This window comes from Vicugna pacos, chromosome 14 (genome assembly GCF_048564905.1).
Source record: "Vicugna pacos chromosome 14, VicPac4, whole genome shotgun sequence".
Classification (NCBI taxonomy): domain Eukaryota; kingdom Metazoa; phylum Chordata; class Mammalia; order Artiodactyla; family Camelidae; genus Vicugna; species Vicugna pacos.
In genome coordinates, this window is record NC_133000.1 from 52,075,650 (window position 1) to 52,098,028 (window position 22,379).

Consider the following 22,379-nt stretch of genomic DNA (forward strand, 5'->3'; position numbering starts at 1 on the left):
TGCATATGTCAAACACATTTATAACAATGCATTTGTATATATCACACATATAAGTATAATATATATGTGTGTGTGCATGTGATAGAGAGAAAGGAAAATTCTTGCTGCTTGTATTTTCCCATATATCAGTATGAACATGCGAATGCATATGATACAATATAATTAAAGCACATATTTGAGAACCAGATATCCTAGGTTGATATCTTGGCTCTGATGCTTACTTTTAGGAAATTTCCCTATGGATCTTTTTTATTTCTGCACATACGTAAGTGGGAATACAGCCTGCACTTTGAGACTGTCTTTCCAAGTATGTTAGTGCAGTGAACAGCCCTGAAAAATAGAGAAAATATCTCTCTTCAAAAGAAGAGAAGGTCTGCTCACTGCCTTGAAACATTAGAGGTAATATTTCTTTCCAGAAGAAAAAGTTTTGGTGATTGTTGTCTATCCTTGGCATCCCTTGGCTTTCGGATGTATCCCTCACTTTTGTCATCACGTGCCATTCTTCCTGTGTGACTTTCTGTGTCCAAATTCCTTTCTTCATACAAGGACACCAGTCACATTGGATTAAAAGCCCACCCTTTTCTAATGTGACCTCATTTTGTGTATGTCTTCAGTTACCCTTTTTCCAAGTAAATTACATTCTGAGGTACTAGGGGTTAGGTGTTCAACATATTTTTTTTTAAATTTTGGACATAGTTTAACCCATTACAGACATATTTTATAACCTCTCAGTACCTCAGGTATCTCGTGCTTAAATGGGAATAATTATTATCAACATGATGGGGTTAAATGAAATATCATAAGCAAAATTCTTTTATGAGCACTTGTGTTAGCTCTTATAATTGTTTTTATTATTATCATCATCATATACACATATGCATTTGTAACTTTAACAGAAGCATCTTCTTGGGAGGACAGAGATAGTGATGACTATAAATAATCTAAACCTTTATCAAATATCAAATATATATTATTATAATGAATAGTATATTCTCAATGTCATGATTTTGCATTGATTCAACATGCATATCTTCACTTAGTTATGTTAAAACTATGCATAAACACAGTGAAACCATGGCATTTAACAACCTAAAGAAAGAATAGGGGTTTTGAATTCAAGTCTGTTATGTATATGGGTAGGAATTCTGAGAGCTTTGGAAAATGTCAAGTTGTTATGCATTGATTAAAAATTATTGATGCAGCTCTTGACAAAACAAGTACAGTAGCACTTGTTAAAACTCATAAAATGTGTAATAAAACCAAGTCATTATTATATAAATTAAATCTGACTTCAATATACTCAAGAACATTGTAACAGCAATACCTAGCATCTCTGAATTTTAAACAATACCTGTTGTCAAATGAATCTTTGTTGTAATCCCTGGGTCTCTTGTCCCAGACTTCACCTTTCTGCTCATTTTAATAACTAATTTGCCTGCTATTCTGAAAAAAAAGAGCCTTCCTCTTCATAAAGAAAACTCTTCCTAACAAAATGTATATATTTGCCCTAGCACTCAATAAATGTTACCCTGTGTGCTGTTATGTCTCAAGCATTTCACTTTGGTTTTATATCATGTTTTATTCAACACATTAAATCACCGTTCTCTACATTAAAAATAATTATGATCTATACATGCCTTAAAGCTGAAATATCAAGATATCCAAAAATAGAAACAATCATTCACTCACATTCCCAAGAGAAATAATTATGTATATCAAGATGGAATTTATAACCTGTATATTTTGAAAAGTTGCAGTTGTAATTCAAATAATGATTTTGTATGACTCAAATAAGTTAAAGGAAAATAATTTAAGTGGTTTCAGACTACCATACGATTTTGCCAGATGAACTGTGTAGGGAAAATATAGGCATGTTACATCAGTATTTGGACAATTACTGGTCCAGTTTATTCAGGTGCCTTTCTTTAGAAGCACAGGAAAGGCTATTTTAACAAACGGATTTAGATGATAAGAACCAAGACTATACTGAGTAATAAATCAATATTCCATTTACTTATTAGTGATTAAAGTATTGATACATATATCATAGTGTATATATATACACAGACATATATTCATAATTAAAATTATAAGAAAAACATCTTCTCCCAAAACCACTGGTTTAAAGTTCAGATGCAAGTGTCCTGATTCATGACTCATTCTGTTTTCTTTTTTAAGAATACTTTTTCTGAATTGCCTTTAGCCTTCTGTGTCATACGCCAAGCAACATACCACACTTAGCCCATGTTTAGGTTAGTATATAAGGTACAGATAATGCATTTACATGGAGTGTCTCACATTAATTATCAGTTTCCCCAAGGGTTTAACAGATTTTAAAGTCCAAAATTCAAAGTGTTATTATATTTTATAGCTCTTAAGTTATGTAAGTATTCTAATACAGTATACAAACTTAATAAGATCTATTTAAGTATCTTAAAAGGTTTTGTTTGTTAAATCAATATTTAAAGAGAAAATATAAAATTTTAACATAGTTATAGATTAAAATGTTTTAAGAAGTTAACTAAAATATGTATCAAAAGTTTGTTAAAACAATTTTGGATTAAAATCTATATTTTAGGAAACCTAGGTTTTAAATTTATAGATTTAAATGTAGCAAACATTAAATTAGCAAAAAAGCTCAATTTTGTTTCCTTCTTTTTGCTATTACAACCATGAAGAAATCAACAGGTGTAGACTTAGAATTTGTTTCTGGTGTAACAAATTCATTTTGTCTGTTATGTGGATGCTGAGACATATATCTAGTGATCAATATTTATATAATCTGGAAGAATTCATCAAGCCCTCTATCATAATCAAGAATCAGTTAGAAGACAACTCAGAATATGTAATGTTGTCTAGCCATGAGATAGTAATATTTTCTCTTTTTAACTTGGTAAGATTGCACCACGTCCACTAGGAGAAAAGCAATAACCCTAGAAGTATGTGAGAATAAATGTAAAATTATTATATAATGTTTGTATTTTTACAATTGTTTTGTGTGTAATCATAATAATAATTGTAAACTTTTTTCACATTTTTGTCATGTTTATTTTGCAAATTAAGGCTTTAGACAAATCATTAAAATGTGTGGTTAATATAGTTTAATTTTAATGTAAGTTAAGGGAATTATATTAAATATTTTTAAGTTTTAATTCAGATGTCTATGTTGAAATTTTCAAACATTTTCTTCAGTGTATATGAGAAGTGAATAAAACAATCATTAAAATTAAACACCCAAGAATGACCCTATGTATCAAAATCATATCTCATCAAAATATGATATATCTTCTGAACCATCCCCTAGTCATTCTCAAAGGGACATGCAGATATCCGTCCTTGCTGCTGTGTATAGAGATAAATAGAAATGCAGAAACTTCATGGACTGCTGGAGAGTGCAATCAAGCTAATGATTCCTGGATATTTCAAACATAATAATAATCTCTCTTTCAGACTAGAGAAGATACAGAAGATACAGATCCATATGAGAAATGAATTCTGATAGAATTTCCTTTCAGTTTATATCAGATACATCTCTGAAATGATCCAAGGTCATTTCTCAAGAATTTGCCTTACACATTTTAAACAATAGACCTAATTCTCACATGGGCCTGCAATATTCAAAAGCAATACTGACTCTCTCGAGAAATCTCATTAACCAGTGCCACCATTAAAAAATAAGTGAGATTTGTGTGGGTTGTTCCTACTCCATCTCCTTGCAGTTACCATTTTGGCAAGTGTGAAAAATGGATAGGTTTTAGAGAATGATTCAAGATGATAGTAACTTAATCAAGTGGAGACTACAATGTTGACTGCTCTTTTAGAATGATTTCTCTTTTGGAGTAAAGAAATGTCATCCCAAGAACTCAGTATCTATATAGCTATAAATAAAAAAAACTTCGACTAAATGTTTCAATTTTATCCTCAGACAATTACAAGGATATGTTTGCAGAATTCTTAATTGATTAATCCATATTAAATTTGAGTTAGTCTTTGACATGAGGTAGAGAATAAAACTATGAAGTACATTGTTTAAAATAAGGACAACCATTCTCTGTAAATAGTTTTCCTGGTATAAAATTGCCTGTTTTAAAAATTCAGGTTACATTGATATATAGTATTATGGCATCTTCTCTAATTTCAGTATCTGTCATTTTTATAATTTAGCCTTTTGTATGTGCTTTCCTTTTTGATTGTATGTACACATTTGTAATATATTGTTAATCTATTTATTAAACTTGATTATTTATTTATATGTTCATTCAAAATATATTTGCTGATTACCCACTATGTGCCAATCACTGTTTTTATTGCTGGACTTACATGACCCTGACTTATGGAACTTAAATTCTTCTGTGCTAACAGAATAAAATAAGGAGGAAAAATAAACAATATGATTACATGTAATGGTCAGTGCCTGAATAAAAACAAATCAGACTAGGTAGTGAGGGATATATGTAGAGAAGACTAGGTGTTTCTGATGGAAATCACTAATACCTTCTCTGAAGAGGTTACACTTAAAGACTTAATCTGTGAATATTTATAGGGAAATCAGTGCATGCTAGAGGCAGCAAGTATAAAAGCTCTAGGGTGAAAGTAAGCCTGGCATTTTCAAGGAAAAAAATAGAAGCAATGTGGTTCTAGCTAATAGCATGTAGGAGAGATATGAAGGGGTAGGTAAAGAAGATTCTAGCAATAATTTTGAGGGTCTTTGTAAAGGTATTTCCACATATGTGTATGTGGTTCTACAAGATGTTAATCTAATGTGGCATGAAGGCATTGGAGGATTTTGATCAAAAGAGCAATATGATCTGTAAAACATAACATCACACAAGTTATTTTAGAGAACAGACAATAAGGAAGGCAAACTGGCACTAGAGAAATGAGTGATAATAGAGAATTGGAATGAAAGATAAACAAACTGGTCAAGGTCAGGGAAGATAATGCCTTGGGACAGAGTTTGGTATCAGAAGTGGTCATAAGTTGTTAAGTTAGGAAAATAATTTTTAATAGAACTGGCAGTGCTAGCTGATGAGATGTGAGGTGAAAGAAAAAAAAGGTGACTTCAAGGTTTAAATTTGAGAATCAAGGTCAATGATGATGTAATGATTAAGATGAGAGAAACTGGAGAAGGAAGTTTGGGAATGGAAGTACCATGCATTCTGTCTTGGATTTGTTAATTAAATGCTGCTTGTTAAACACCCAGATGGAGATGTTGTTCAGTAGATAACTGAAAAAACTCAGGAGGATGTTAGCAGCTGGGTAACGTAGATTTGAAAGTCATTTGCATCTGGATGGTATTGAAAACCATGGAATTAAATGAGGTCACAGTCTCTGCATCTTGAAACAAGCAATTATGTCAACTCATTCCTTTTGTTCTTTGGATATAATTGCCTGTCATCAGTACAATCCCTGATACCACATATTTTTGCCATCAGGTTCCTTTCCCTATCATACATTTTGAAAACTTTGTTTGGCTATCCATGGATGATACTGCTCTCTTTCAGGCTTTCCAAGAGGTGTTTGCATTTACTCACACCTCGTATGTCACAAGTTTCTGTATAAAAATAAGCTTTTATTTATCTGGGATGAATGTTAAAGAGGGTAATCACTGGATGTTATGTAACTCTCTGCTTAGTTTTAAAAGGAACTGCCAAACCCTTTTTCAGAGTGTTAACTATATTACATTCCAGTCATCAATGTATGAGAGGTCCAGTTTCTCTGCTTTCTCATCAGCATTTAGTGATATCACTGTGTTTTACTTTATCCATTCTAATAGGTTTGTAGTGATATCTCATTGTGATTTTATTGATGTTTCTCTAATGACTAATAACGTTCAACATTTTTTATGTGCATGTCAGTCAAATGTATGCAGCACTCTTCTATAAAATGTTTTGTGTGTCTTTTGACCACAATTGTTACTCATTTAATGTGCAGGTGTGAGAGTTCTTTATGTATCCTACATACTGGTCTGCTATGGTCTGAATATGTGTCTCCCCCAAATTCATATGCTAAATCCTAATCCACAAGGTGATGATATTAAGATGTGTGGCCTTTGGGAGATAATTAGGTCATGGGGCCCTAATTGCGGGAATATTTTAACACAAAACAGACCATTAAAGTCTTCCTGTTCTGAAACCTAATCAACACTAACACTGGGGCATATTATTACACACTTGACTAGGGGTCAGAGATAATTCCAAAGTGTTCTACTTGGCATTTGTCATTACAATAACTGTTAAATCCACAGAACAAAGAATCAATGTAGGGATTCTACCAAGAACCAAATATGCATTTTCTAACAGTATAGCTTTCCCACTTCTCTGAATAATGTTTTTCCTTCTCTAATTACTTGCCAAAACAGTACTGGTATTTCTACTTTATTTGGCACAAGCCCTTCAAATAGCTTCTGGTTGCCCTTTTAACTGTGAGTTAACACTATCTCCTGATGCTTTTGTATTTATATAGGTAACTATTTCATGGAAGGATTCATCCATGTCAATAAATTCTTTACTATGTAAACTTATGGTCCACCCCAATTCATCCTCACCCTCAGGATCAAGTGTTACACATGATCTCCTAGATCTGGAGAATGTGCTGGCTAAGTGTTTCAGCTTCATCAGAGTGTAGTCCTTTTTTTTTTAAATTTTTTTATTTAACTAAGTCCAGCAGTTCTGCAGTCTTTTTTTTAGTGTGATCTAACCACATTTACCGATCAGGAAGGAAGATGGAAGTGTATCTGGAGGGAGTATATATTTCAGTATATTTCCTTGTACCATACAGAAATTTGTGGAGTAATAGTTTTTAAAGGGAGGAGTGGGTCACTTCTAAGAGAATAGATGGTTTAGAAAGATCTTGTTTCAACATTTTTAGATGCATCAACCTAGATTTCTCAGTTCCAAATCTGATATATTCCTTTTGTCCCAAATAGGGTCAAGACCAACTAAGCCAAAAGTGTCTTGAAGTGAGAAAGTATCCTTTGCTGAAGCTATGCAGCTTCTATAAGTCTAATGCATGATACTCCAATATTTCTATGCTCCAACAAGAGATGACTTTCTTTATAAGATACCACAGTAGCTTTTCGACTTTCACACTTAACCTTCAATTGGATAATATTCATCCTTGATCTTTTATTGTCTTTCTCCAATGCATTAATTGCACTCAGCATCAGGCATCAAACTCCATTGTCCACATAAATAGTGCAGCCACCATAATGTGTTCTCTTCCACCTTCCACTAGTATTCTATCCCAGTTTACCATCTGTAAATTTTTTACAAATTGCATTATTCTTCTGTGTTAGGAGCTTTTGTTGATTTACCTACTACAATTAATGGAATCCACATTGCCTTAGAAGGCTTTAGTATGGAGAGGCAAATAAGCCTATTGTCAGTGTAAACTTCCCAAAGGCAGCTTGGCCAAACAAAATGGATGCCAAGGCAGCAATACCATGGAGTAGCTTTGCTAACCTCCCAACAATTGAGAAGGCAGTTAAAGCTACCTTTTTGAGGAACACTAGTTGTGACAGAGATAACTAACACACAATAAGTCCATATTTTAAAAAGAGAGTGAACTATGGACTAGATGCATAAAGCAAGCAGTCAGGAGTCACAGAGCTCCTATCTTGATTAAAATCAACCAGATAAAAATGTTCACCAAAAAGAATTTCAAGCTTTTGTGTATTCATAGACAATAAAGTTAATAGAGCCATCAATCTTAGAATTAAATATTAGCACCTTAGAATGATTTATACTACTAATATTTAACCCAAGGGGAAGATGAATCCAAAGTGGCTAAGAAGAAAGATAGTAGTTTTTTCATACCAGCTTAGTATTCAAGCCATTTATGTGCTGAATAGGAACTACAAGTTGAAAATTGTATGTATTGCATTGTTTAAATTAATGCATAAACATATTGACCCAGTTTGTATTTCAGAACATGGTGGGCATGGTAATTCCCAATTTAGGAACACATATGGATATTTTCATCTACAGATAACTAGACAGATCAATCCTATTTTTAAGATTCAGTCCAGATTTATGATCTTCAAAATAGGATAAACAAAAAAAAGCAGTGCCTTTTGTAAGCTATGCTATTAAAGAAGCATATTCATGTCTCTGTTACAAATGAAAGAATTTAAAACCAGACAGAATTTAACCCAACATTTAAAATGAGCAAATTTTGTAAAACCTCAGATATTGAACAAAAGCAGGTACAGTATTTTTAGCCAATTGAAGTCAATCCACATTAAAAAAAGACAAATTTGGCATTGAAAATTTGAACATTGAAAACAGAACAGTGCTATGCTAAGCTGTGAAAACTGAAGCACATGCCTGCCTTTTTAAAAATTTGCTTATTTTCATCTTGCTGGTGAATCACTAAACTTAATGGATTTAATGTCTGATTCTCTTGGTAGGAAAAAGCTAAAACTTCAGTTTTACATAATTACATATTTTTTTCATAATTTAAAAATTATGTCTGTAACTGTCATAAAACCATTCTATCCTCTCACTCATCTTTATGTTTATGCTACTTATTGAGCACTTGATCCATACTGCCTTGGATTGTTTCAAACAGTTGATACTTATCTTTTCAACTAAATCCTAAGTTTTTGAGAACAAAAATCTAAACATCATTTAATCATTAACTTACAGCACAGAAATGTTTATCAGTACGTGCTCTAAGTCAGGCTCTGAATTAGTTGCTAGGGATACAAGTCTAGACAGAAATATAAACCCTGCCCTTATGGAAAGAACATAGAAAAGAGAGACATAAAGAGGTATAATACAATATAGTAAATATTATTGCAGAGCTGTGGTGGTGTGGAAAGGGAATCAGGTAAAGTCAGAATAGACGTGACATTTAGAGGGTCTTTAAGGATACGTTGGGGTGTATCAGTTAGACCATAAAAGCTTAAACTTTTTGTTATCCTTTGTAATACTCAGCATAGAATTATTTGTTAATCCTCACAAAACTCACACCAGTGAACAAAATATCTTTGTTTTAAAGTCATGGGGAGGAGGAGGCCTCAGAAATTTCCACAGTTCTTGCCTGTTTATGAACATTTTTATGACATGACAAAGCTGTAAGTCACTCATATGCATGTATGTAACCATAGCCACTTATATATTTCCTTAAACATATATTACCTTTTAGCTATGCTTCTGTTAGATGGTTATAGTGTATGGTTAAAATATAAAATGAAATAAAATGCAAGAGGTAATTTTATAAGTTATTCTAAAAAGTTTTAAAAGATTTTTTTAAAAATAAGAATTCATTGTTGGCTAAATACCTACATAATTTATAAAGATTTATATTGGCCAGAGAAGATAAAATAACTTTATCTACTTTGTTTATAAAATGGATTCCTCATACATTTGTCAGGTGCATTAACTACTCTTTGTATAAATGCAAAACAACAATTGAACAAACAATGCCTACACAGCAAGTTAAAAATATAAGGTTGGAAATAGCTTTCAAATGTTCTCCAGCTGTAATTACTTAAATTTTAAAAAACTGACCTATTCTTATTTAATTATGTTCTTAATTTAAGACATTCACCATAAGTTTTATCTCTCAGTGATCATGGATAAATACTTATGTATCTATTTTTACTGATAAAGTTTTAATAATATTCATGATTATAGTTGTTTCATTCTCAAATAAATATGAATTGACTTAAATGCATATCTGAAAATCTGATGCTATTATTTGGATTGTCATTTACTTATGCTAGCAAAATATATGATTTCTTGATATACATTTCTCTTTAAGTACAGATCAAATCATTTATATTTTAATTGATTTTTTAAAAAGCTTCTTGGAAAACCATTACATTATTGACTCAGAAATATACTCCCTAAGGCATTAAAAATAGTTGATGAGCCATCAAATTATGTGTTATGTATTTCTTATTTTTATTTTATTTTTATAAATAGTTATATAGATGAATCATTAAAGTAGCATATTGGTGTAGTTGATATTTTAACTATAGAACTTTACTGATGTTATAGATGATTTCATGTTATACTAAAAATTCATATCTATTTCCTGTTAACCACTCAGTGAGGCTGGATTGAAATGAGCCATCACTACAGGAAAGGATGGCACACACACACACACACACATAAAACAAACTAAAACAAACAAACAAAACATGGGGCCAATGTAAGGGGGGGGAGTTATTGGTGGAGAAATGCAAAGATATTTTCTAGCTGTTTAGAATGCAAGGACAAACAAAAGGAAGGAATATGGCCAGCTAACATAGTGGAGAGGTTCCATGGAAAAGCATCAGTTTTGGAGTCAGACATGGAGTTTGAAACCTGAGCTATAAGATTCTGTGCAAAAAGAAATGTAAATAATCTTTGATTTCTCATAGTTTCTTAAAAAGTACATGTAAGTTACTATTGAATAAAATGATGCCTGAACTATTCCTTGCACAGTGCTTGATGCAAACTAAGTCCTCAATACATGTTAGTTATATGCATTTCTTCACAATTGATGGTACTGTAACCTGCAACAGTTAAAAACAGTCTATATAATTAAAAAAAAAAGGATCACTAAGAAAAAATATATGAATAATACTATAGAATGAATTTTTTGAAAATTTAGGAGCGTAAAAATAAAAATAGTTGTGATGCTTACTTAAATGACTCAAACCCAGAGATTGGGCTTCGATTGGTCTAGAGCAGTGCATAGACATCTGCATGTTTATTAGACCAAGTGAGTTTGTTGCATATTAGTGCAAGAAAATCAGTGAGATAAAAACACAGAAAGAGTAAGTTTCAAGTTGTAGCCATTAAGTTCATGTTTCCTTGAAAGATCAAAACTTCATCCTTATGTGAAGGAAGAGCTTATTGTGTACAACAATCTAATATTTAACTTGTTATGAGTATTTCTCAGTCATATCAATGTCTCTCAAACTTGACTGATGTGCATATTTAAAAGAAACATGTTCTGAGAAGCTGTCACTTCTGTCTAAGATGGGGTATCAGTGACCAGATTTACCCTTCCATCTGAAACAACCATCAAACAACAGACTATATATCTATAGCCATATGTATATCATCTGTATAATCTGTTTCTATCTCTATCTATCTATATCATCTATAAGAACATACACAATGGTTTTCAAGACCCCAGAAAAAAAGAGGATAATATTTTCTGATAGATGAAAAAGAAACAAGATACTTTCCTTACTAACTTTTCTGAGAGAGTTCCTAAACCAAAGCAGGGAAGGAAAAGGCAAGACAAGAGTGCAGGAGACCACATGAATTGAAAAGACACAGTTGAGAGGTAAGAGAGAAAAATGTGGCTGGAGATTACAACACAGACTACTGAGAGAAGAGATCTTCACAAAGAGATAACTCTGCATATCTAAATAGGGTCTAAATACTGATCAACACAAGCATTGAGAAAACTTAAAGATTCAAAATACTAGAAAACAGTACCCAATTTCTTGCACAAAGTTAAGGAAGTGCTTATCCCACCAGTCAGACCAGACAAACTTAATAATATACATGACATTGGATAGAATACACTGGAAAATCTAACGTCAGAAGTCGGGCGTAATATGTCTTAAACAAAGCAATATTCTGGACATACCTAGAAAATCACAAAGTCATAATAAACCTGAATATTCAAACTCTAAATAAACCATATCTCATAACAAACCTCAAAAATATTTATAGGAAAATATATACTCAGGCATCAAGGTAAAATCTCAATTTTCATATGAGTTTTATTTATTCAAACATCTACTAACACTTTGTTCATACAATAATATACATGGCATCATGTAGACATTACTTGATGCAGTCAAGTAAATTATGTATCAATTGCTTTTCCTTACCGTTTTTTTTTGCATGTATCATTAGAAGGAGACAAATTTGAGTACATCATATGCGTTTTCATAATATATTAAACACTGACATCTCATAAACTTAATTCACAGTGGTTATCTAGATAATTATTCACATTATATGAGGTGAACCATGTATTGTCATCTAAATTAAAGAACACTTGGGCTTATATGTTAAAAATACAGTAATTATGGAAAATGGTGAAAAATATTAAAGCAAAAAATTGAAAGAATCAGAAGATGTTTCCTAGTGAAGGGAATTGTATAAGCCACTCTTGAGGATGTAATGCTATTATTCTAGTAAAAGGTGATGTGAACCTTATCTAAGAAACTGGCAGTAGAGAAAATTTAAGGTTTTAATATTGTTTATGGCTGTGATATTTAAAATAAGTGACACAGGAGAAATTATTACTTCAGAAGCAAAGCTGGTAATTTCTTTTTTTATCCAAAGCAAAAACCTACAATGATTATTAACTTCCTAATTTCTTACCAAAGATGTTCTGGGTGAAAGGTTAATTAGTCAGCTCAAATATTTTTAGTTGGTTGTACCTCTGTACAAAACGTAGGAAAGTATGAAAGACTGTTTTTACATGAAATATCACATGCATATAAATACTTAAATTGCACAGATATAAGAAATGATCATGTCCTGGTAGGCTATGGAGGCCACTAGTGGTCAAACAACAATGCACCAGTTGGTAGGACAAAAGACTGACACCTAAAACAGAATTCTGGGATGACTGGGGACATACACTGAGATGTTTTTAAAGAAAGGAATACAAGTACTAGCTATTAAAGGATATTTGAAAGCTAAGAAAGCACACTGTAACTACCTGGTAATATAAGGAGACAGAATGTTTAAATAAAATAAAATAAACAATTTTTATAATAGTTTTGTCAATTTTCACAGAATATTTTAACCCTAAATCTGGCATAAAAGGCAAATTTAATGAGCATCAAGACTACAGTAGTATCTCTTGGAATACTGCTGCAGTGTTAGGGATACTGGCCAATTAGCATAAGCTAGTTGAAATCCTTTTGAGCACATCCAATGTTTTAAAGTAAAAATTTTGTGCACTTACCGAGTGGTATCTTAATATGAGTTATATTAAGTTGTATACTTGATAAATTGTGAAAAATATATATATATTGATATTGATGTTGATGACAAGTAGGAGTATGCTAAGTATTTTGAACCAAATGATGAAAAAAGTTTTGACTGAAATAGTAAAGAATTTGGAATAGTTCATTCAATTAATGTAGAACATTCTGGTTTCTAGAGTCAGATGACAACATAAAATGTTATTTAAAGAAAGTTAGATATCCTAATATAGATAACATTGGGATCCATTTTCAATCCTATGAAGCTTCTTTTTCCTTTTACTCTACTAACTTTTTTTGTAAAAGGAAAGAATTTACATAGGATACATGTTCTTCCTGCTGGATCCAAAGTTTTCTGAACAGCAGGAAAAGCTGTGCACTTTTTAGATGACCCTGATAATTGGCTTGTGCAGTGATTTATTTAGTGGATATGCATGCTGTGAAATCCTTATTTCTTGGAGTAACAGCAGGCATCAAAAGCTCCAGGTATCTTGTATATCAAAAATAATTTAAATACTTGCAAAACTCAAAAAAAATCTACAGAGGTTTTGAAGAGTTTATATGCACACACACGTGTATATGTGTGTTTGTATTTATTTTACTAAGAATCTTCAAACTTATACACAGCAAGGTTCATAAAATTGATTTCAAAAATCTATGTTATTTCTTGGATTGCCTATATACCTTATTTGTGACTAACTTGCAACTGCTGAGATAGCAGTAATAATGAAGGCCAATATACTATTCCCAGTTGCAATATAATGTTGATCTCATTTGTACTGACAGCTAATCCATCCAGCTCAGTATGCTGACTTTGTAAAATGATCATTATTTCATATTACCAGTGAATTTTAAAATGTGCTAAAAGGCAATCTTTTGAAGTGTGTTAGTGTTGAAAATTATGTATAGCATTAATTTACACATGGCTGTGTATCCAAATGTTTTTAGGATCAAACCACATTTCCCATAAAATAATGGGTAATATTGTTGATTAAGTAAGAATTCAAAAATGTTGTTTTAGTATTCTTAACTACTGTTCATTGAGGATCTTTGATAGAAGGTTTTACAGCACATCAATCTAATTATCATATATTGATGAAATCAGTCTCAGTCTTTTGGAATTAAAATCTATTCTATGTGCAAAAATGGCTATAATATAAAAACATGTTATAAAGGAACAACTCCTAAAGGGTCATATTGAGACCAATTAAATATTTATTTGCTTGAATTACTATTTCAGAATATTATAGAAGGTTATGTGAATGTCCCAAAATATTTTGAAAAAAGAAAAACTCAGGAAAAGAAAAAAAGTTTAAAAGACTGGGTTCAAGTTTGAAGGTTGAGTGAGATTTACTACTAGAGAAGAAATAGAGAATTAAAAAAGACAGAAGCAATATTCCAAGTATAAGCACAGGAGTGGGAAATAGAAGGGCCTTTGTAGTAAATATTGATAGAACCAACATAGCTAAAAGTGGGGTGCAATGAGAGCATGTATAGAAGTATATATGAAATATAAGATGAATAATAAATGACCAATATATTCAAAGAGTAAATTATGCACTTTTGATATTATTTTGCAGCTATTAAAAAGTATTTGATAATTTTAAGTAAAAAAATAAAACAGAGCTCTAGCAGCAATCTGAAAATTAGACTGAAGTTTGAACAAAGGGCAGTCAGATATATTAGGCAGCTATTTATAACACCAAACTTCCTCTCACACAAAATTTCTACTTCACTTATCTTAGACTGATATTATAAGATATATACAGTACTATTTAGGTTCTATTTAGCAGCTACAGTCCTATTTAGGGGTTTTAGGAATTCTGAAGCTGTTTGTATGCATTATAGGCTAAGTAAATTTGTTTAAATGAATGTATATTGTTGGGTTTCAGAATCCCCTTGTGTACATGGGAGGAGACAAGGAAGAACCCTTTGCTTTGGAGTGGAATTGGAAGTATCCGTAAGAACCTATGACTTTTAGTTGACCATATGAAATTGCCACTTTTCCAATACAGGCTGCTGAAAGAACATAGAAACAATGATATTCCACTATTGATGAGTAGCCTTAGTACCCAGATCTTAATTTCTAAGCATTTCTCATGAAAAGAAACAAGGAGACTTTGGTGAAATGGCTAATTGCAGAGTTGAAGCAGAAAATATAAGGTAAATCAGCAACTTATTTTGCAGAAAGTAGATTCTGTATGTGTGTGCATTTGTGTATATAATACATATATTTATATATATTACATTTTCATAGTCACTGATTATTAGCTGTTTAAGTGATTATTGAGTTGAAAAAGAGAAGGGGTAGTTGGTTTATACAATATAGTTGGTTTACTCAATGTATAATGTTAGGATGGAATTTTGGAAGTGAGAAAATATCTTGGTCTTCTCATGATCTAGTTGTTAGATTCTGGGTTATGTCTCTCAGTACATAGGCAATGTTTCATGTTTCTCCAAATCTGTACTCGACAGCATAAAAACTGAGCAGTATGTATTTATGTCTATTGATCACAATCATCCTGTTAACACATCCCAGACATTACGTATTAATTCAAGTGATACGTAGCATTTTATAATTTTTATTTGCCTCCTCTGTTAAAGCCACTAGATCTAAGGAGTATGACAAGAAAAAAATATCATACTTAAATTCAGGTAATCCAAAAGATACATAGATAGATAGATGTTGAATAAATACAATATCACAGTTTCAAAAGATTATAATCTGAAGGGGTTTCTAGGACAGATGATAAAGGGAGCCATAACAAGCTAGCTTATTCTCCCACTACTTTCATGGTTTTTAACTGTCCTTTTTCTTCTATTACATGGATATTAGAAGTCAATATATTCTATTGGGAGGACAATTAATTGGGAGGAACAATGAGAATATTTTTGTTGTTATATTGCTTTTAACTCTGAATAATATTCAATATTGTTTCTATGTGCCAATAAAATCTAAAATTCAGAAAGTCAAATGATCTTACTTAATTTTTATTGTTCCAGAAACCAAGGACTCAGAGCTACTGGGGCATGGATCCTGGTACTTGAACATATTATTCTATCTTAGCTAAACCTAGCTAGCTAGCTAGACAAACAGACAAACAAACAAGAAAACAAATAAATAAGAAAGAAATTAGCTCAGGTTAAAATAAGTGGAGGAACATCTGGGGGTATGGAGAAATAATTCTAATCTCCCTATTGCATGACTGGGATACAGGAGATATGGACTAACCTGAGTCTTTTTGAACACTGTGAGATCTAACCTAGAGGTGCAAATTAATTAGACAGGGATAGGTTTTAGATAAATCATGTTATGAATCTCAGATGGTGTAAATTTCTTTCTCTTTGCAGCCTTATGTTTCTTATTTCCTCAAACATAAATGGTTGTAACAGCCAAGATTGCTGGCTGTTAATATGTCCCTCTCAGGTTTGAAAAAGAAAAACAAGATTATTAGACTACATCAGACTTCTGCCTGTTCTAAATGGATACATTAGATTCTTTGTTTTTTAATAAACCATTTTCATTACATCATGGAGAGATGTATCAAAACAATTGAAATTTAAAAATTTGCTAATTGAATATACGGTTTTAGAATATCAAGAATACCACAGTGTCAATAAAAAGCATCCTAATCACTCCACTCCTCTTAACATGGTCTACCATCAAGGGAAAATAGTTTACAAAAATATGACAAATCTTCTGAGGTATTATCAGAGCCCAAGTGAAGTCAAATATCCAACTCCAGTCTACTTTAGCCATCCTGTTCTACCCAAGGGAGAAATAAAAAACTGAGAAACACTTGTGTATCTCACAGTTCAGAGACATAGACTCACTAGTAGATTGAGCTCTAATCATAGGGCTATAGAATATTTTCTTTTCCCACACATCTCACCACAACAGTACTAAATGTCCATACACAGAAATTCCTTTAGCCCAGTATGTCATGTCCAGCTATCAAGAAAAAATCCCTACAAGTCATACCAAAGGGCAAAAAAACAATTTGAAAGGGCAGAGACTCATCAGAACTGTACATGGCAGGGATGTTGGAATTATTAAACCTGATTTTAAAAATGTTATAGAAAATATACAAAGATCTCTTAAACTCAACAATTAGAAAAGAAATACTTGATTTAAAATTTGCCCAAAAGCCTTGACAGATACCTGACCACTAAAGATAAACAAATGGCAATTAAGCACATGAAAAGATGCTCAATATCACATGTCATCAGGGTAATGCAAATTAACACATTAAAACTGATACTACTACACTCCTATCAGAAGACTAAAATCCAGAACTCTGACAACACCAAATGCTAATGAAGATGTGGAGTAACAGGAGCTCTCATTTATGGCTGGTGTCATACAGCCACAGTATAAGACAATTTGACAGTTTCTTACCAAGCTAAACATACTTTTACCACATGATCAGCAATTGAACTCCTTGAAATTTATTCAAAAAAGTTGAAACTTATGTCAGTACAAACACCTGCGCATGAATGTTTGTAGAAACTTTATTCATAATTAGCCAAGCTTATAAGGAACCAGTATTTTCTTCAGTGGGTGAACAGATAAACTGTGGTACATCCAGATAATGCAATATTATTCAGTGATGACAAGAAATGAACAATCAAGCCATGAAGAAGACATGGAGGAACCTTAAATGCCTAATGCTAAGGGAAAGAAGCCAATCTGAAAAGGCTAAATTCTGTATGATTCTAACCATATGACATTGTGGAAAAGGCAAAACTATTGAGACAGTAAAAATATCAGGGATCGTCAGGGGTTAGAGAGGAGAGATGAATAGTAAGAACACAGAGGAGTTTTACTGCAGTGGAAATACTCTGTGTGATACCATAATGACAGGCACATCCATTATACATTTGTCCAAATCCGCAGAATGTACAATATGAAATGTGAACCATAATGTAAACTATGGACTTTGTATGAAGTTGATGAGACAATGTAGGTTCATCATAAAACAAATTGATGTAACTCTAGTGGGGAATATAGGAAATGGTTGAGGACATTCATGTGTAGGGGTAGGGAATATATGAGAAATCTCTGTACTGTCCCCTCAGTTTTTCTGTGAACCTAAAACTTCTCTGATACAGTGTTATCATTAAAAGTATCCTAATCTTTACTAAATACTCAGTTATTTTTGTCCTTACATAATTATGATAGGGTCCTTCAGGGCAAGACACAGTTTAAATTGCTTTCAATTTATTAAGGCCAGTTAATGAACAAAGAAGGAAAGCAATTAATCATAATTAGGCTATTAGCAATTGTAACAAACAGTACAATTTATCTCAAGGTATCAAATGGAGAAGAAAAAGTGAGAAAAAGAAAATAATCTACGACTAATTAATGATGACAGGATATCATCTATTAGTATAGTGTAATGTATTAGCTAGGACATAATTTCAGCACAGAATAGCAAAATTTGACAATGGCTTAAACGGAATTTCTTTTCCAATGTAATATCTTGGATTTAACCTGTAATAGCCTTGTTAGGATTGTAAGAGCTCTCTATAACACAATGCAATCTAGTACCTTGTTTCCTTCTGTCTTGTTGCTGCTTTGTTTTTAGTGTGATGACCAGTTTGCATTTTACAAAATGGAACTATGTTGACTGTATTCCCGGAAACTGCATAAAAAAAGAGGAGAGAATAAGTATTCCATTTTCTTGATGGAAATAATGTGGAATTATGTATATCACCTCTACTCAAGTCTTGGGTTGCCAGGTTAAGTAAATACAATTTCAGAATGCTCAGCTAATTTGAACTTCAGGTAAACAACGTGTATGTTAGTATAAATATGTCTCATGCATTATTGGAACACAGTCATATTCAAATATTGTGAGATATATAGAAATGGATATGAAACATTTATCTGAAATTCTTGCATTTTATCTGCCCACTCTAATCACATTCCAACCCATTAATCAGAATTTTGTAAATATTATTTAGTTTTAAGGAAAACTAAGAAATGTAAAGCTATTCCAGATGGTCTTGCAACGTGCTAAATACCAGGAGTTTTATAATTATAGATATTGGAAACACAGCTCCAGTCTCTACAAGTGCTATGTTTTAGGGCTAATATGGCCAATAACAAATTCAGTCTTTCTGTAACCGACATGAAAGAATTAGTGATAAATCAAAGAACCCACCTGGAAATACAACTGTACTTATTATGTGTTTAAGAATCCTACTTGCCTCAAAATTTTACAGGCTTTTATACCCTTCTCTCCATGTAGTCCAGATGTGTGTCATGAGGTCCTCCAGGCTGGCAGCCAGTGATGTTGGGTCACTTAATTCTAGTGGTTTATGGGGTTTATCTACTCTGTTCATGATCACACTTGGCAAGTCTGAACACATGTATCAGATCAGATTTTTTAGTTTCCCCTCACACTACTACAAATTTAGTTTGTGATTCCACTTCGGTAAATACTTTATGTGGAACCACAAAGGCATCCACTCAAACAGAGATCATAATGTCAGTTTTAACCATACCTATCAGAGGCTCAGTTATAGAGGCATTGGCCTTCCAGTGCTAGTTCTCTCCAAAATCAGTTGTGATAGCCCAGCTCCCTTTTAGGACTCCAACTTTAGTTTTCCAACTCCTTTTTTCTCCTTCTTATACTTGTTATTAACTTTATTATTTTTAAGATAAGTTTACTGATATACAGTAAATATTACAGTATTAAATTTACATTACTATTTGTTTCAAGTGACAAATATTTCAAATTCCAGTTGTCATATAACATGTTTATTAATTTTCTCAGCTGCTAATATTAATATGCATGCTTTTTTTAAGAGAGGAATTTATTTTAAGAATATTGAACAATACTAAGGAAAAAGCCCTGGATAACACCAAAATAAAGCCTCCTTCTTATGAAGATTATTCTATTGATCACCACTCTAGGTATAGATCATTTAATTATCTATTAGCCAACCATGTCCTTTCCATACTTGAAAGATGCAATATACTTATTAATTGTTAAATTCATGGATAAGTAATACTTACCTAAAATGACAGAATTGGCAGCTGTATGTTTTCTATCTTTTTATAACAAGGAAATGTGTAACATGCTCCATGTTGCCTATCTAAAATATAATTTGTTTTCCATGATAAAAATGTGAAATTAAAACAAGAAGTGTGTTTTCTATACTTGGCTTATCCGCCAAAGCTATATCAAGAATCAAAGTCTACATTAAGATTTGACCTCAGAATTCTTAGCCAACTAAAGAACCAGATTGTTAAATGAATAGATCTTTTGCCAAGATATCCATAGGAAGAAAATTAAAAACATCATTTTGAGGCAAATATAAACGGAGTTCTTCAGTTTTCAGTAATGTCAATATTCAAATATATTTCAAATATTTGATTAATTTTGTTGTTTTTCATGTCCATTAAAAATATATAAGATTGATGTGGAAAGAAAATTTTACAGACTTTCATAAAGAATTTAATCATGTAACCCTAATATTGAGAATATTAATACAATTTTTATAGCAACAGTTATTTGTCTTATCAAATAAACTTGTCCCTGCCTTTAACAGAATCAGGAAATTATTAAAAAAAAAAAGAAAAAACAGTAAGGAAACGTAATCTAAACCCGACACTGATGTTAATATTGTTTTCTTATTCTGACAGCCAATTTCTTAAAACAGTATTTAGTTAAATTTATTATAATTTAAAGAAGTTTACAATAAGTAAAAATATACCTATCATTTACTTAAGATTAACTCAAATCAAAGAAGGATTTCAGCCAATGAGATGTAATGAAAGATCATAGAAAAATTAAGAGTAAATACAGAATAACTTAAATAGCTAAATATGACCCAACTTGTATTTGGGAAATACAACTATTAAGGTTTATATGTGATAAGCTAATTACTTTTACTCTATTCTGTTCACTAGAAGCAAGTCACTATACCCTGGCTGCAGGGAGGAGCTAGAAGGAGAGATTACAAAATGGCAACAATACACTTCTCTAGTGAGGGATAGGTTTCTTATCTGGATTGTGCTGATTTCACATATGTCAAGGTCAAAACTTACCACGTTTTACACTTAAGTACACTTTAAGTATGTGCTATTAACACTTCAATACAGCTGGTTAATCAAAGGGGAGAGAGGGAAAGGGAGAGGGAGAGAAAATAAATGACTCTCCATTAATGGATCACCTTCAGCATCCACATCTCCTGTGATAGCTGGTAAAGGAATCCATCCAGGCCTTTTCCTCCTGTGTCTCTCTTTGTTGCCCTTTCAGACACATTTTGTTGCTGTTACCAGCCATTACTTTGCTCATGTTTAAACTGTTTAAAGTTTCTATTTCTGTTCTATGATACATAGCTGAAGAGAATCTGAAACATTTCTAAATGCATTAAAAAAAGAAAAAGAATAGATTGTCAATAAGGTGGATATGATTATGAAGCAGTGTTACGTACAGGGGAGATGGGTATTGAAAGCAAAATTGATTAAGCATTGAATAATTCATCTATTCAAGACAATTTTAAATTATTTTATATGTCAATATTTTTCCAAATAATTCAAGCAGATGTGGTCATAGTTTATTTTTTATATAATTTTTCAAATGTTATAATGTTTTTACAAATGCTTGACAAATAAATTGCCACCTCTGTTAGAAGTAGCCAGGTAACATTGTTCAATATATTGATGTTCATTTATAACTTATTGCTGAAAAGCAGAGAAGTATAAAACTTAAATGACTTTTCTAAAACTTACACATCATTTTTATAAATAATGCTAGCTTGCTGATTATTTGTTCAATTGTTCATATAGGTTGTGAATTATCATTTATTTATATATTAATAGACATTATAATATGACCAGTAACCAATAAAATTGTTCTAGAACTGAGTGCTGAAAAACATAAAAACTAAGTGGATTTCTCAGATTGTTTTAGGGGCTTTACATTACAAATAGAAAACTGGAGAAAATAGGTAAGTATTAAATGCAGAGTTCTGGAGTACAATCAGTGAGAGAATCATACCAGTCAATAACTCTGATAAAATACAAAGAAAAGTGATATTGTGCATTAATATGCATAGTTTCAAGTCCATGGACACATTATTATTGTATCTTTATACATAAAGTGAGCCAGAGGAAAACTATGTCATGAATAGAAGATGCACCTGGAATTAGAATACTTTTTTCATTAGCAGCATCTTCAACTTGTAAAGAAATGCAACACTTCACAGATATGATTCATGGGAAGTATTTGAGTATTTACTTTTCTGAATATGCTGGAGAGGATGTGAGTGAGAAAATCTTGCTTCAAGTATGTATATGTATTTATAGATCAAAGCTAAGTCAAAAGCAACAATACGGATTCGATAATTCCCTTAGGGATATTCTCCTAGTTTTCTTTTGTATGCCAATTATGCTGAATCCAGACTCCAA